This window comes from Microtus ochrogaster (assembly GCF_000317375.1).
Source record: "Microtus ochrogaster isolate Prairie Vole_2 chromosome 14 unlocalized genomic scaffold, MicOch1.0 chr14_random_2, whole genome shotgun sequence".
Classification (NCBI taxonomy): Eukaryota; Metazoa; Chordata; class Mammalia; order Rodentia; family Cricetidae; genus Microtus; species Microtus ochrogaster.
Genome location: NW_004949097.1, coordinates 6,556,644 through 6,574,456, shown reverse-complemented (window position 1 = coordinate 6,574,456; position 17,813 = coordinate 6,556,644).

The window sequence follows — 17,813 nt, the reverse complement described above, 5'->3', positions numbered from 1 at the left end:
CCATTCCCCACACACCAATCACACACATCACACACACACACACACACACACACACACACACACACACACTCCCCACCTCTACTCCATATACACCCGCAAATAAAAATAAATCTAAAAAGAAACTCATTGCTTTAGTTTATAAATACAAATGATTTTTCCACATCATAGTGTTGGTAGACAGTTGAAGAAGAAATTGTCATCCTTGTGCTAGACCAGTTGAGGGCCTTGAACTAGTTCGGGCCAGACTGGTAGTCTGTCAAAATGTGCCTCTTACTTATGCCTTCTACTTAACTTGTCTTGAAATTATGAATCTGGATGATTCAGGTAAACACACACACACACACACACACACACACACACACACACACACACACACACACACACAGAGAATAGATTTGGAAAGTTATCAATCCAAAGTAGGTATGTGTTGGCCCATGCCGCTCATTTGTTCCTGGCTGTCTAGACCCGAAATATTCACTCAGAAACTATATTATTTGTAATACTGTTTGACCAATAGCTTAAGCATTATTACTTGATAGCTCTTCTATCCTAAACTAACCCATCTCCATTAATCTGTGCATTACCACTTTGGCCTACTGGCAAAATTTCAGTGGACTCTTGTGAAGCATCTGTCTTCTGTAGCAGCTACATGGCTTCTCCCTGAATCCACCTACTCTCTCTCTCTATTTTTTCTAGCCTGGCTATATTCTGTTAAGCCATTGGCTAGAAGCAGCTTCTTTATTAACCAATGGTATTCACAGCATACACAGGGGAATCCCACATCAGATATAGATTAGACAGTACTCTATATATCCATAATACTTAGCTTAGAATACTGACCAATCCATATCTATTTTGGGTTGACAATTTTCCAAATCTATTCTTTTTGTATATGAATTTAGATTAAAAAGTTATGTGTTAACTCTGAAAAATGGTTTATCTTGTGATATCTATCTATATCTACATATGTATGTACCTATCTACCTACCTACCAGTTATTTCATTCTTTTGTGTGCATATGCTGGTACACTAGACATCAGCACTTGCCACAGAGTATATACGGACACACACATGTTGAGAATACATATGGACACACATATGTCAGAAAACAACTTTGTAAGAGTCAGTTCTACTATATGAGTAGTGGGGATTGAGCTTGGATTGTCAGGCTTGGCAACAGCTACTTCACCAACCATCTCACCAGTCCTTCTTATGGTATTTCAATAAAATACTTTCATGAAGTCAGTTTATAAATGAGGTGATAAAATGAAAATATTCTATGAGCTCAAACTCAGATTATAGCTCATATTATATTATATCTCAAGATTCATGGTACAGATGATCATACAAAGGCAGGTCTTACAACTTCATTTATTTCTTTTTAAATTTGTATTATTTTTCAAAGGATTTGGGTGGCTTAAAAACACATAAAGATTGAAGACATTCACAGGTTTGTCTGGGTCCTCACAGCCCAGACAGGAGAAAAACAGCCATGTCTGCCTGAATATGACCTTGGACTGACTGAATACATTCACAGGCCTGCCCAGCACTTTGATGAGCAAATATGTTGTAGAGAAATGGGAGAGGAAGAGAAGCAGACTGGTTCATGTGCTGTGGAGAGAGACAGAAATGAAGGAGCCAGGACAATGAGGAACAGGCTGATGTGGGTGTCTGCCTGGGGCCATGGTGGCATCTGGGCCCAGCTGATTTTTATTTATTTATTAAAGATTTCTGTCTCTTTCCTGCCACCACCTCCCATTTCCCTCCCCCTCCCCCAATTAAGTCCCCCTCTCTCGTCAGCCCAAAGAGCAATCAGGGTTCCCTGCCCTGTGGGAAGTCCAAGGACCACCCACCTCCATCCAGGTCTAGTAAGGTGAGCATCCAAACTGCCTAGGCTCCCACAAAGCCAGTACATACAGTGGGATCAAAAGCCCATTGCCATTGATCTTGAGTTCTCAGTAGTCCTCAGCTGATGTTGAGGGCCATGTGATGTAGGATTCCCCTCTGTAGCCTGTGAATACCATTGGTTAATAAATAAACTGCCTTAGGCTTGTGATAGGGTTGAGCAGAGCTAGGCAGGGAAAACTAAACTGAATTCTGGGAGAATGGAGAAGGAGTTTAGAGAAGCCATGGAGCCGCCCTCAGAACTTTGCCAGTAGGCCGCGAGCCTTGTGGTGAAATATAAAATAATGGAAATGGGTTAAATTAAGATGTAAGAGCTAGCTAATAAGAAGCTAGAGCTAATAGGCCAATGATTTAATTAATACAGTTTCTGTGTGGTTATTTTGAGTCTGAGCTGCTGAGCAGCTGAGAAACAAGCAAGCGGCCTCCTACAACAAACTGGTATGCCAATGTGACTGATTAAATCCACGTAAAACCTGAGAAGTCTTGAAAAGAAATTCTAGACACTAAAAAACAAAGTTACATTTTTTTTTTTTCGGATGAGCTCTGCTTGCTGGTGGCATGTTGCAGCTTCTTTAAGAGAGACCCTACTGATTCAGCAGTAGCAGAAAAGAAGTTTCATGGTTTTGAAAACTGTGGCTTCCTGGGATGTGCTGCCAGTATGAACTCTGGCTCTTTCAGGAGGACGAGCATTCAAATGGGGTTTGTGAGCAGAATGCTACAACTTACTTAATGGCAACATAGACCCACTGTGTGCCTGAAAATGAGGCTGTGAATATAGCTTGTGCTAAACAGACCTCTACCCTGCCATGTTGGACTGGGCAGAGCCAAAAGGCAAAGCAGCCTTAGAAGCACTTAGCAATTTTAAGAAGCACTCCTGGAAAGAAAAAAATTACAGATACATAATATGACAAATTCAGACATAAAAAACTCTAAATAAGTCACAGTGTTGGATAAATGTAAAATAAAACAAAACAAAGTCTTTAAAGAGACAGAGTATAGCAAGTCATAGATTAAATGAGCTAAGATAATAAAATAAATATTAACAAGTAATAGAGTAAAAAATTAAGCCATGTAAGGATGGAAAATACACAGAGTCTGTATTATGTATATTATTGTGTTTTCTTTCAGTTTTTTGACTGTGAAAGAGCTAAGTAATCAATGTATATACTTTAAAGGTATCTTGTCTTCAAAATTTGGGTCTAAGGATATGTTGCTTTGAAAAAGTGGTTCTATTTTGTTTCTGCAGAGGATGAGAACCTGTGGAATCCTTCCAGACTAATGTGGTTTGATGTGTTGAAATCCAACGGCCAGGCTGAATCAACACTGTCCTATGTTGACCCTGGAAGAGCTGGCCCTGCCCCTCACCACAAGTGTGGAAGAGCATGTCATGATGGAATGGGCATAATAGAGCAGGCTCTTGTCCTTGCCTGAGGGAGGCAGCCCTAGCACCCCAGGCTGACCTAATAATCAGCTACCTCCCTGACCCACATACAGGGTTTTGAGTTGACCCACCCCAACATCTACTCCACCTCTGATCTGGAGGGCATGAAGAAGAGGCTGGTACTGTGGAACCATGGCAGCAGAATCTCCAGGATTATGCAACGTTGGGATATTTGGGAGGATTGTCTCTGAGTGTACAGGGTTGATGGTATATCAGAAGCCAGAGGCCTTGAACCTGACAAACAACTCATTACAATGCAGGCATCACTGGGCACTTCAGTGTAATTTTTAACATGTGTTTGATGGCACTGGTTTGAAAAGCACAAGCCCCACTTCTTCCTAGAATAAGATCTGTCTAGACAGAAAATCCAGAGACTATGCCACAGTTTTAGTGAAAACATCAAGTGGGATTCATTAAATTTCCATTTTTTCTCCTCCACAGACTGAATTTGAGAGTTTTCTTTGGAAACCATATTGTGATTGGCACAGAGCACACGAGCCATGTAAACCTCATGAGCCACAGTGCATTAGATTGCATCAAGCATCTCTTTGTCAGAAGGACTGGCAGCAGAGTGCTTCTAGTGGGAGCCTTACTGGGTACCACCCACGCTCTCCCACCTGCTTCCCTGTGGCTCAACCACTCAACAACCAGGATGGTGGGCCTTGGGAAAACACCTGCGATATCTCTGGGGAAAAGCACTCTGTGTTCTGGCTGTGCATCCGCAGACAACTGCTTATTATTGTTGTGGATGTCATTATCATTAATTTTGAATGCATTAGAAGGGGGGATGAGGAGGAGAATCATTAAAGGGTGGAGATGATTGTATGCTGGGGTGGGGGATGCCAGCTGGGAAGGAGAGACATTTTTAAAAGGAGAATTGAGAGGAAAAGAGAGAGGAAAAAAATAGAAAAACTCATGGAAGAGAAGCAGGTTTGAGTGGTAGAGTCAGAGACAGAAATCAACGTGACATTTTCATTGTCCTACTGTGACCCCACTATTCCCAGATTGATGCCAACTTGTTTGTTTCTGGGAGGAGACTAGAGGAGCAGAAGGAATGAGATATTTGAGGTCTCTGTCCCCGTCAGTCCTCAGTGACTCTCTAACCTTTGAGACCAGAAGGTAGCTGAGGTCACTGCAGAGCAAAGCATGAAGGAGGGGGGAGCATCTCCCTGTGTTGGTGACTCATTCTGGCACTGACTCTATCTTATGAAACTAATTTAGCTGCACTGGGCTGAGCCCAGCGGTCATAAGTAATAACAGGATACCTGTTGGGGGAGGCTGCTTGTTTGTGTCTTGGCCACCCAGACTCCCAGAAATCTAATCTGTATTAATTGCAATACTGTTTGGCCAATAGCTTAAGCATATTTCTGGCTAATCTCTTAAATTAACCCATTTCTATTCATCTGTGTATCGCCACATGGCAGTGGCTTACTGGTTAAAGTTCTGTCTGGCATCTAGTGTCTGTCTCTGGTGGCTACATGATTTCTCCCTGACTCTGCCTACTCTCTCTCTATATATCTCTTTCAGCCTGGCTATATTCTGTTAAGCCATTGGCCAAAAGCAGCATCTTTATAAATAAAAGAAACACTATACAGAAGGACTTCCCATACCAGATACCGGGTTATATAGAAGGCCCAAGTGTTATCAACACAGTACTGCCTGAGGCAGAGGCAGGGGAAAAAAGATGAAGAAAAAATATTGTTGGGGGCAGAAGATTCTTGTATGATATTCTTTAGGTGACAGGTAGCCTGGGGAGGGCTTGCAGATGCATTCAGACATAAGTACAGCCAAAAAACCCCAATGTTTTCATCTTATAGTGACCAGAGAGAGTTCAGAGTCTTTGTCAAGCAAATCATGTAAACTCCCCACCTCCCTTTGCAACAGCTATTATATCCCCCTTCCCACAGAGGCTGGGGAAATAGCTTGCTTGGTCCAAGCTTTAGCAAGTTTAAACTGGGCCTACAAGACTTGAACCCCAGCATGTTTTTAACTGCAAAATCACCATAAAAAGTCTTGGTTATACATGAAGAAATGTAGCTTGTTTTTGTATTTAAAAGCAAGTGCTTTATGCCTTCTACCAAAGTCATTATCTCCTATGCACTGTACCTTAGCCTTAAAATCCCAACGCATCAGTTTATTCTTCAGCCTTAAAAAGCACTAGATGATATTGTGGTCTGAAGAACATGGAAGGACTGAAAGAAGAGAAACCCAAAACCTCGAATCTTCGTGGTTTTGTTTGTTCGTTTGTTTTGATTTTTTTTTTGACACTGGGTCTCATTTTGCAACCAAGTCTGGCTGGGAACTCAGTATGCTATCCACACCAACCAACTCACAGTCATACTCTTGCCATGAGGTAGAACTAACAGCGTGAAGATTTCAGTTTATTTTAGAGGGTAGAAAAACAAGGGCCATAAAGAGCACAAAAATATTGTTTTCTTCCTGTTTTCTCCATTCCGGGTGCCTTGACCTCCAACTGGACACAGCTTAGAGTCATCTGAAAAAAAAAAGCCTTAGTTGAGGAATTTCCTTGATCAGCCTGGCCTATGGGCTTGTCTACGGGGGACTGTCTTGACTTTTAATTGGTGTAGAAGAGTGTACAGCAACCAAAGGGCTAATTTTGGTTTACCATTACAAGAGAAAAGTGTTCACAATAGCTGGGAAGGACTGGCACAGGAGCAGGAATCTGGTTGAGAACATTTTTATTCCCACACATGAAGAGAGGAACAGAGGGAAGGAGGAGAGAGAGAGAGAGAGAGAGAGAGAGAGAGAGAGAGAGAGAGAGACAAAGAGAAGGAGGGAAGGACAGAGGGACAGAGGGACAGAGGGACAGAGGGACAAAGGGACAAAGGACAGGAAACTGGACCAGGCAATAAATAGGCTCTCAAAGCCCCCCCCCTAAGATGTACTTCCTCCAACAAGGCTCCACCCCCTCAAGGTTCCACAACATTCCTCCCATCTACCCCAGAGCTCTTCGAACTGGAGAACACATGTTCAAATACATGAGTCTATGGGGGACATTTCTCTTTCCAATCACCACAAGAGACCAGGTCACTGGGGGTGGTACTATCCCTATGCAGGCAATCCTGGGCTGTTAGCTAAGCATGAGCCTGGGACAGAGCCAGCAGCCAATTGTTCCTTCAGGGATTCTGCCTTAAGTTTCTGCTCTGTCTTCTCTCAGTGACCGCTGGCATCCTGGGAGGGTAAGCCATGGCAATCCTCTCCTCCCTGTCGCTCTGGTCCCATGTTCTATCACAGAACCAGAAGGAGCTTAGAGCATCCTTCATATTTTTATAAAATTCACTGTTTCTAGATTTTCCCAAATTATGCTTTGCAGAACACTGGATTTTCTAAGAGGTGGAATTAAAAACATTTTTTATGATTAGATCTGTCAGCCTGCAGTAAGTCACTATTTCCTTTAATCATTAGCACCACCTCACCCCTCCACCTCACCACCAGAGTCACAGAATCCCAGGAAAGTGAAGCAAAAAGATGGAAAATATGCTTTATTCTGATTTACGTAGTAGGGTTTCACCTTCTTGTCTCCAGGCAATCAGGTTTCATCAGACAACTTACCACAGGCGGAGCCTCATCATTCTGAACATCCCAAATATGAATGTTATCAAAGGGAAATTTTTATCATCAGTAACACAGCTGAACAGACTCCCAAACTCATTCCACACACAAAATTATTAAAAATACCACATGCCGTTACTGCCACTCTTACTATAAGGTTTATATGAAATTTATGTTTAGGCTTGGGTCTCACATCTGCTATATCTCATTAACTATATGGAAATCTGAAGCAGTTTCCTAAACCTGGAGTGCTTTTGGTCATCAACTTCTCAGATTTAGGACCCTTGACCTGTACACACAATGACAGAGAGGTGGAAGCGATGCCTTCACTTCCAGGTGGAAAGTTCAGGAGTCAGCAAATATAGACCTTTTCTATATTCCTCAGGATGGGCAAAGGCGGGTCTCTGTGAGGCAGTTCCATGTAAAGACTGCTAGAACAATTGTGACCTGGAGGATGTGGTAACCTCCAGAACATGAAGACGCTTCTTTTTCAGGATAAGGGGACAGAATGGCACCCTGCCTAATATGTCAGACAAGGAGCAGGAACAAGAAATGAACTTCACTGTTTTGAGTGACTAAGATTTTTTTTAAAGAATTATTTGTTACAAAGCACCTAGCTCATCCTAACCGACACAACCAATGCATCTTCTTCATGTGCCAGGTACTGCTCTTACCTCCTATATCTGTCTCCTTACCACAGAATCCATGAAGCTAATTTTTGATTTCATAGAAGTAAAACTGTACTTAACAGAGACACGGGAAGATTGAAAAACTTGCTGTAGTTATGGCAGAAACAGGATTTTCATTTAAGTCCTTGGGTTTTATTGCTCAATTTGTGTTGTTAGTCGCTTGACCCATTGTTGTCTTTAGGAAATTTACTGTGAAATCTTCAGAGATCCTAACAAATGGGTTTGCAATGTATCCAGAAAATAAAAAAGAACAATGGTCAGACCTTCACAGAAAAAAAATGTATTGTTTCATTAGTCATAAATGTTGGAGAGATGCAGTGTGATTACAAAATGACAATTTTTCTACTATGGTAGAAAATGTACCCAAATGAATAAATCCTGTTTTTTTCTCAGTAGCAAGTCATCTATGAGTGGGATTTGACAAAGTATTCCTAACATTAAGGAGAATATAATAGCCAAGAATAGTTAACATGATATTGAAAGGGAGTACTAATGGTAGATTTCCCCATTCATTTATTAGAATGTCTATAAATCTATGAGAACAGCTGTGAAAGTTGAAAAAGGGTTACAACAAGTCAAAGGACAATAGGAGAGAATTAAAAACCCAATCTGTTTGGTTAATACGGGTGGCAAGGTTTTGGCGGGAATAAGATGAATTACTAAATAAATGACATGTGACAATTAGTTCTTGATTTGACAAGTCATATTTGTATTTATAGAAGTAGAATCTTAGATTGACATGGGATCAACTATTTATTTATTTAGATAAAGTCTGATGTTCCCCAGGCTGGCATTTGTCTTCCTCTGGCTGAGGCTGGGCTTAACTCCTGCTGCTCCTGCCTCTGCCTCCTAACACCTAAGAACACCAGCAACACCACCACCAGTGCTGCATGTGGTGCTTGGGACCAAACCCAAGGCCTTGTGCATGTTAGAAGGCACTTTAGTAACTGAGTTACGTCTCCAGCCACTCAAGATCCACATTTAAAGAGTAACGTAGGAGAAGTGTGAGAAAATAATATTTAGCTGTATGAAGTGTTGCTTATATATGATGCAAAAGCTCAAACACTCAAGAAAAGTGTTAATAAATTTGACCACAAACTTTCTGTAAAATATCAGGAACAATTAGAAAGAAAGACCAAAGATACAAGAAGTCTGTATGCATACAGTTGTAGAAGGATTAGTATCCGACATATATAAAGAGCATCTACAAATTGGTGATGGTAAAGAAACATAGCTACGTAGAAAGCAAGGTAAAGGAAATAAAGGCTAATTTACAGAATTAGAAATTGAATATAAATTTAAAAAATAGATTCTCAAGTGGCTACTTTGTAGAAATAAGTATCCATGGCACATCTAGTGAAAAATAACACACACACACACACACACACACACACACACACACACACCACAGTCCTGATGACACTTACTGGAGACGTTGGGTACTACTAGTAGTGTAGTATGTGAGGATGCTGAGCTAACCCAACAGGTAAGTTTTCAGGGAGAAACCAAGGTTTGTAAGGTGTTACATGGGCTGGGGAGATGGCAGACACCCTGTAATGACAGTATGGCAGAATCCTGTAATGTCATCACAGAAGGCAGCATGGCAGGCAGTCAGCCTGTAATGTCAGCAGAGGAGAGGCAGACAGCGGAACTAAAGAGCTCTGGGTTCAAATGAGAGATCCTGCCTCAGTGTGCAAGGTGGCAAGCTGTTAAGTAAGATGCCCAATGATAACTCCTTAGACACACAAGCACACACAATATATACACTTGCACACATACACACCCTTACTCACTCACATGTGAACATGTGACACACATGTACACATATCACCACAAGCATAGGTATACAAGAAAACAAAGCCTTGACTGAGCAGTAGGCAGGTGATCAGGAGATGGGCTATGCTAGGATTTGGTCCCTGAGTTAAGAGCTTGCTTCCTACTTTTCTGTTTCCAAGTGTCTGGTGTGGGAAGTCCTTCTGTCTGTGTGTTGCTTTTATTGGCTAATGAATAAAGAACTCGCTTGGCCTATAGCATGGGAGAAAGAAGGCAGAGTCAGGGAAAAGCAATGGAGCTGCAGCCCGAGTTGAACATGCCAAAACTCTTCTGGTAAGCCACTGCCATGTGGCAATACACAGAATAATAAAAATGGGTTAAATTAATATATAAGAGTTAGCCAATAAAAAGCTAGAGCAGTGATTTAATTAATACAGTTTCTGTGTGATTATTTTGGGGCTAAGCTGGCCAGGTGGCTGGGAAGAACAAGTGGCCTCCCTGAAACAAAGCGTCTGCTTTTTGTTTGTCTTTTTTGCGTGCTCACTGGGGTCCAAAGCAGGCCATCACTATTTGCTCTGGCTGTTGTGGAACTTACTGTGTAGACCAGGCTGGCCTCAGTCTCCCAGAGATTTGGTTGCCTCTGTCTCCCCAGTTCTGGGATTAAAGTTGTGCTCCATTGCACCTGGATGTCTAGAAAACTCTTAAAGGAGACAATTAGCAAGCTTTGTGAGTGATTCTGGGAGGAAATATCTGAAAGGTAACAGTTATCTGGGGAAGGAAAAGGGGTGAGGAAGGCGGGCAATACCCAGAAAGAGCACAGGGAAACACCTGTGTGAGGTGTGCACGTGTTTGGGATGAGAAAGGTCAAGAGGAGATTTTCCTTCCAAGGATGAGGAGAGGAGCTGGGTATCAGAGGGGAAGAAAAGGGAACATAAAGTGCTTCTGTCAGTGCCTTGTGGGCATCTCCGTGGGAGCAGGGCTCGTCGGGCTGTAGTCCTCATCATCCATCCTCACTAGTCACTCTGGATGGGAGCCTGATGCTTAGGAGTGAAGCTCATAACCCACAGTGTGGCAGCCTACACGTGGAGTACATGGAGGAAGTGGCCAGCATTGTTGGTGGAACCAGAGAGGAAGGTAGATGAGTGTGGAAAGGGGAAACTCTTGACACGTGGAAGAGCAGCAGGAGAGTCACTGAGTGCCTATGTCTGGCTGCCAAAGGGTTCATTAAGAGGCAAGAGTCTATGGCTTTTGGCTCAGAAAGTTGACGAAGACAGCCCAGTTGTCGAGTCTGAAAAGACGATCCTTTTCAACACATTCTTCTAACTAAGACAAGTGCCAAATGAAAACATGAATAAATGCAACTGAAGCCTTTAGTGGGAAGACTTTTCTAAATGCATTGCAAGTAAGAATATCAGATGAAAAGACATTTCAATGAGGCTGGAGCTGGAATTTGTTTATGAAATAAGGAAATGAGTTTGGTGGAGTCATTTTCCATAAATGATATATGTTAATGAGGGTTTAAAGTACAGATTATTGATTTATTTTTGAGACAAGGTCTCATTATGAGGCTCTGGCTGGCCTAGAATTTGCTGTGTAAACCAGGCTTGTCTAAAACTCACAGAGATCAGCTTGCCTCTGCATCTGGAGTGTTGGGTTTAAAGGTGGGTGATGGCAGAAGCTTTGTTAACCAATCATCTTTAAGAAGTGGAACATAGTTAAAGCGTGGCTACCTGGAGCTCAGGAAGAAAGACTGGGTGGCCCAGGTGCTCGCTCTCTCTGGGGGATTCCCACAGGACACAGTGGAACTTTGACTTCCCATTCTTGTGGCGTGAGTTTCCCCTTATAATAAGTAAAAAATAATGGTTTATCTTTAAGCTGGTCTGGTTATTTCCCAAATTGAGTTAATTTATACAAGTGGGCACCACTCTGTCTAGCCAGGACAGATTAAAAAAGTACTATGACATTATTTCCTTACTTTATAGAAGAAGAAAACTACAAGATGTGGAAAACTGCTAATTGAGTTTACTTAGGAAAGCACTAATAGTTCTGTAGGACAGAACTATTTAAGTAAGCATTTAATGTATTTTTAGTGCTTGTTAATGTGTGTCAATGTAAGGGAAGTAAAATTCTACTTCTGTTCTTAATGCCTAAGAGTTAAGTTGATAGGAGAAAAACATGTGGATTTCATGTGTACATAGATGCTTGCATAGGTAGGTGAGGAACTTAAGAATCACCAAGCCTAAATGCTCACACAGATCACACAGATGGTGCTCAGCCAACATTGGTGGTACTTTCTGAGTCCCCAATGTAAGTTGAAAATGCTTAAGGATTAAAATGAATCCAACATATCCAACCTATGTCATAGCCAGGCAGCTTAGTCCACTGTAGAGTGACAGCTGTTTGTCCTTATGATTGCATGGCTGATTGGTGGCTGTGGTCCCCTGCTACCCAGTATGCTTCAAGGTCTTGTAAGTTAACAGTTGATACTGATCGTCACAGACAATGGGCTCAACTATGGGACTTGTTTCTGTCAATGGGATTCTAGCAGGCATAGCACTGCTGTGGAATAACCTTTCTGTACACCGTGAATATTAGCTGTTTTCATTGGCTTAATAAAGGGCTCACTGGCCAATAGATGGGCAAGTAGAGGTTAGGCAGGACTTGTGGACAAAAAAAGCATGGGGAAGAAGGAAGGCAGGGTCACAGCCCAGACGCAGAGGAATTAGAAGATGAACATGCCATGCTGAAAAAAAGGCACAGCTGTGTGGTTGAGCATAGATAAGAAATGTGAGCTAATTTAATATGTAAGAGCTAGTTAGTAATGAGCCTAAGCTATCGGCCAAACATTTATAATTAATAATAAATCTCTGTGTGGTTTTGGGGAGCTAGATAGTGGGTCAGAGCTGACTAGCAAGACAGAGAAAGCCCACCGACATAACATGAAGAAGGACATGAAATGACCTGTTGAGGTTTGTCTCTTGTACCTTTGCCCTTGTCACAGGAATGTGCCTGAGCTCTCTTGCTGGAGGGTAAGACACATTTGGAAGAAATCAATATCACCCAGTTGTGCTAGTAGTCATGGCTATCTTACATCTGTGATGGAGGAAGATCATTGGTTAATTATAATAAAGAAACTGCTTGGCCCTCATAGGTTAAAACATAGGTGGGAGGAGTAAACAGAACAGAATGCTGGGAGGAAGAGGAAGTGAGCTCAGATGCTATGCTTCCCCTCTCTGGGCCAGACGCAATGAAGCAAGCCACCAGGTCAGACATGCTGAATCTTTCCCGGTAAGCGCACTTAGTGGTGCTACACAGAATATTAGAAATGGGTTAGATCAATATATCAGAGCTAGCCAATAAGAGGCTGGAACTAATGGGCCAGGCAGTGTTCAAAAGAATACAGTTTGTGTGTTGTTATTTCGGGTAAAGCTAGCCGGTGGCAGGAGCTGGGTGGCGGAATGCAGCCCTCAGCTCCTACAACACATCTGACACTGCCAGATGACTCCAATCACACAAGCAATAAACCATTAGAGTTGGATGCTCCTGAGGTTTTTGTGGCTGATAAACACAAATGCTAAATCTTTTAATGGCACTTTTAAAGTGACTCTGAAGAGCCTTACATTAGAAGTAAAGAGGCATGTCCAATGTGGTGAAACTAGACCAGTAAGTGGTAGACTTGCCTGAAGTGAATGCCAGGTTAGACCAATGGTATCTTACTACCTTTGCTCTGTAAACTGCTGATTGCCTTCCAGTACCTGTAATTTTTATATTTCGCTGTTAAAAGAACCCTTCAATTTTAATTATTATCTTTGTTTTTCTAATAAAGACTGCACTGTCCAGCTTCCTTTGCAGCTAGATATGGTATGTCTGGATTCTAGCTAAAGTAATGCAATAAAAGACATTGTATTCTCTCTTCCAGAATAAACCCAGTTTCAGGGGCTCCATACTCCAAAGCTTGGCTCCCTAAGCAATGCTCTGTTACTGGTTTTTCCTGTGAGCTCCCCAGGACCTCACCCACCAGTGCCGTCCATCTCCATGTTCTAGTTCACTAGTCTTCCTTGATAAGTGTAGCCCTCACCCCTCATCAAAGAAGTTTCCCTTTACAGAAGATGGAGACCATTACAGAATCCACAACTGGTCAAAACACAGATAACAGCAGATCATGGGATGCCAGATTCCAGCCGATACATGTACAACATAACCACTGTATCTAAAGCTTGGCAAACAACATGGAAGACCAGAAGATGAGGACGTCTGCTGTGAGACAGTGTGTTCTGTACCATACAGGGAAGCTGCACCCATGAAATCCCAGCAACCAACAAGACCTGCAACATGATACCAGTTGACATGTCAATGGGGATAGGAAAAGTCCTGAAGGGTTCCACTTCTAGATGATGATCTATAGGCAGTTCTTCAGGCAATTAATAGAGGGAGGCAGGGAGGGAGGAAGGGAGGGAGGGAGGGAAAGAGAGAGAGAGAGAGAGAGAGAGAGAGAGAGAGAGAGAGAGAGAGAATAAAAGTTAAGAAAGAAGTCAATGATTTGAGAGGGAGTAGGTATACATAGGAGGAATTGGAAGGGGAGGTAGAAGTGATGCAAATATAATACTCATGTATGAAATCCTCAAAGATCTAGCTATGAAAAAAGGTAGCATGTACAATTTCCAGACAATGTCCTTAAGAAACAAAAGTGGATTTTCAACTTTTTAATTTTTTTCTTTCTCCAGTTGGAAACAGATGTAAACACAGGAAGTGGAGCAGCCATGTTAGACTAGGAGTTGACGAGACATGATAAGTGAATAAGAAGAAGAACATAAGGTATTCGGATACCCAATTACAGAAAACCCTGGAAGACCTATCCAGACTTTAAATTGGAATGGTGAAAATCTTTTGTATTATTTAACAGACTGTTTTTTTAAAGCTTCTTGCCAAAGCTGCCCAGCCTGCATCTTGACTAATATGTCCAGGTATTATGAAATGTGGATAAATGAACAGGTACTTACTATTAGTGTGATAAATTTCCTCTGGCCCATTTGCTATACTCATTGAGCTTGCTGGAGATAATTGAATGGAATATAATTGTCCATTAGCTCGGTTTGATAGTTCTGAGATGCTGCAAAATATTAGGATCTTCATATTAAATCCCTTTGTCTAGATCAAACTCATCAATTAACACTAAATCTTTCAGAGCAGTGCTTACTTTAGTAATAAATAAATTGAATCAATGATACTGTTGGGAATTATATCAGCGAGGAAATATATTGAGGTATAAATCTAGACCAAAAGTTATTCCTTTATGACCAGAAAGCTTTCAATTAAGTTGAAGAAATTAGATACGAAATTATAAAATTTCTTCACCCTCAGAAGTTGATCTGTGCTGTGAACTGAGCTTCTCTGGACAGTCTGTGTTTGTGTTGAATGCAGCAGGCTAACAGACTGATAGGACTTCCTGATAGTGAATGTGGAATGCCGCAGATAAGCAGACGGATGATCTGTGCTGATTTCCAGTCTCCTTGCCATGTATTTACCATGCCCTCCCTACTGATATAACATCTTGGTGGCTATTAGGTAAAATTTTTGGGTGGTATTGCTGAAATCAACCTAGCTTCCACCAACCCTAAGATGTATGCAGGCAGTTTCTCCACTCTGCTATAACCTGCCTATCAGACAGAGGTTTCCACCAATGTGTTTCGTGAAGAGTATTGATTTATGACTTTATTTTGTTCTGTGACTGCGAAAGTCTGTGCAATATCTTCCAGCATAGACACTTAGCAGTAGGATTTCCCTCTGTATGCTATGAATATGTTTTACTATGATTGGTTAATAAAGAAACTGCTCCGGCCTATGGCAGGACAGAATAAAGCCAGGAGGGAAATCTGAACAGAGATATATATACAGAGAGAGTAGGCAGTATCAAAGAGAAGCCATGTTGCTGATGAAGGAGAAAGACTCCATCGCCAGAACCTTACCACAGCCTCATGGCGATGCACAGATTAATAGAAATGGGTTAAATCAAGATGCGTTAGCTAATAGTCCAAACAGTGTTGTAATTAATATGGTTTTTGTGTGATTATTTGGGTCTGGGCGGCCGGGAAATGAAAGAGCAGTCTCCGGTTACAGACTACTTTCAAAGTGGCTTTGAAGGTGTGGAATTCAAGCAACATGATGCAACAGTTGCATTTTTAATTTGTGTCACACATCCCTTGATAATGAGGACACATTCTGAGAAATGCACCCTTAAGTAACTTTGTCACTGCGTGAGCATCACAACACCACACACAACTGATAGGTTACACCTAAGCTGTTTGGTGCGAGATGACACTAGATGCAGGAGAAGACGATGCCATCCAGATGCATTGAAAATGTAGGACTTCGGCTGCTTCTCCAGTGAAGCTTCTTATTGTGTGTACAAGTATAAAGTGAATACTCTAGAATAATAAAATGTACACTATAGTAAATACATAGGCCAAAAAAAGCTGTTGCTAAGTATTTTCATTGTTATACACCATACACATCTATCCTTTTATATAAGCCACTATTAAGTAGGTTTTCTGACGTCGACATCATCAGATCTCCAAGCATGTGAGCAGTGCATTGCTCTATGACATCACGACAGTTGTCACCATTATTAGGCAAGTCCTTTCTGAGAGAAGTAGGTACAAGGGGTGGGCCTAAGAAGGATTTCCCCTCTGGTTCAGGCCTCTCTTCCCTCGCTTGCTGCCATGTGGACAGCTGTCCGCAGCCTCCCACTATTGTTATGGGTGTGCATGATTACTTTCTCAGCATTTTACAGACTCTGTGTGAACAGTTCCCCTCACAGCCCTTTCTGAAAGACTAAAACCAATCCGCAAAGCAGCTGTCACCTGCTGCACAGCCAAGCATAGGGCAGGAGTAAGCATGGGGAAAACTATAGGTCAGGAGTGAGGGATTCTATAATTCCACGAATAAGGTCAATAGGAAAATTAGCAAGGATGAATGAAATCCTCGTAGAAGAAAGTAAAACATTAAAAATAGGGACGGAACTGGAGACAGTCCAGGAGGAATGGTTCAAGGCCTCAGGAGGGGATTCAATAAAAGGAGATGAGAGGTGGGGAGGGAGGGAGAGAGTGAGGGAGGGAACAGCAGAAAGGCTTGCTGTGTTAGTACAGTTAATTAGAATTGCATTGTTGGAGCTGAAAATAAGGACATTCTTGGTGATTCCTGTGAAAGCAGGGAATGAGAAGTCGGGCTGCAAAGGAGGAAGGCGTGAGGTGAGGAGGTGGAAGTGGGCATGGAGCCTACCTCAGATGCTCTGAAGTGGATCAGAATCATTTTTAAATGGTGCAGTGTGCATGTTTAAATTTCTTTTCCTAGAGTACATTTTCTTATTAGCAATTTCCACAGTGAGGAAACTTTTTTTTTTGTGGTTTTATATTTGTGGACAGTTTATTTTAGAGCAAGTCAAACACATTTGAGGATTACATCTGCTTGAAATCTGTCATATTTCGATACATCTGTGAGATAGACAGAGTCTCTAGATAAAGCTTCTGTAAATTCAGAAGCACTCCTGGATCTTCATTCTGGGATATAAAGATCTGTCACGTGAGGCAGCTCCCCTGACTTAAAGATTTCCCCAGAGAGGTGACCGTTAGCAGCTAGTGCCGAGCGAACAGAGACAAAGAGAGTTTGCAAAGCTTAAAACATTTTCTACTTTTATGCCAAGTCTTCACTCGTGAATGGAGCCTTTGTTTTGTCTGTTATTCCCAGGACTGGTGCAGAAGTCTGACCATGTGTTGATGGTAATAACCTCATTAAGGGATCGATGGAGAGAAGGCTCCATTAGGAAAGTGCCTTCTGCTCATTATGAGGACATGCATTTGGATTCCCAGGACCCAAACATAAAAAAGCCGAGTGCACTGTCCTATGGCTGCGACCATGGCTCCGAGAGGATGGAGACAGAAGAACCCCTGGAGCGTGCTGCTCAGCTGGTCTAACCTAGTCAGCAAGCTCCAGATTTAGTGGATCATTACCTCAAAATTTGTTATGGTCTCAAATAATGAGGTGGAGAATAATGATAAAGACACTTGAAATTGACCACTGACTTCTGCATGCATGTGCACACACACAAGCACAAACTCTATTACATATGTGCACACACACAAGCACACACACTTACACAAGTGCACATCTGCAAAGAAACTGGCAAATTGAAAAATGGCCTGGGGTTGGAGAGTTGGCTCAGCAGTTGAGAGCATTTGTTGCTTGTAGAGGACCTGAGTTTGATTCTCAGCACTCCTGGTGGCTTTTGAACATCTGTAACTCTGGTCCCTGAGAATCTGATGTCTGCTTTTGACTGTCACAGAAACTAGGTGCACACACATGGTGCACAGACAAGCATGCAGGGAAGACACTCACATCCATAACAAAGCAAAATCAAGCCAAAATTATTTTTTAAA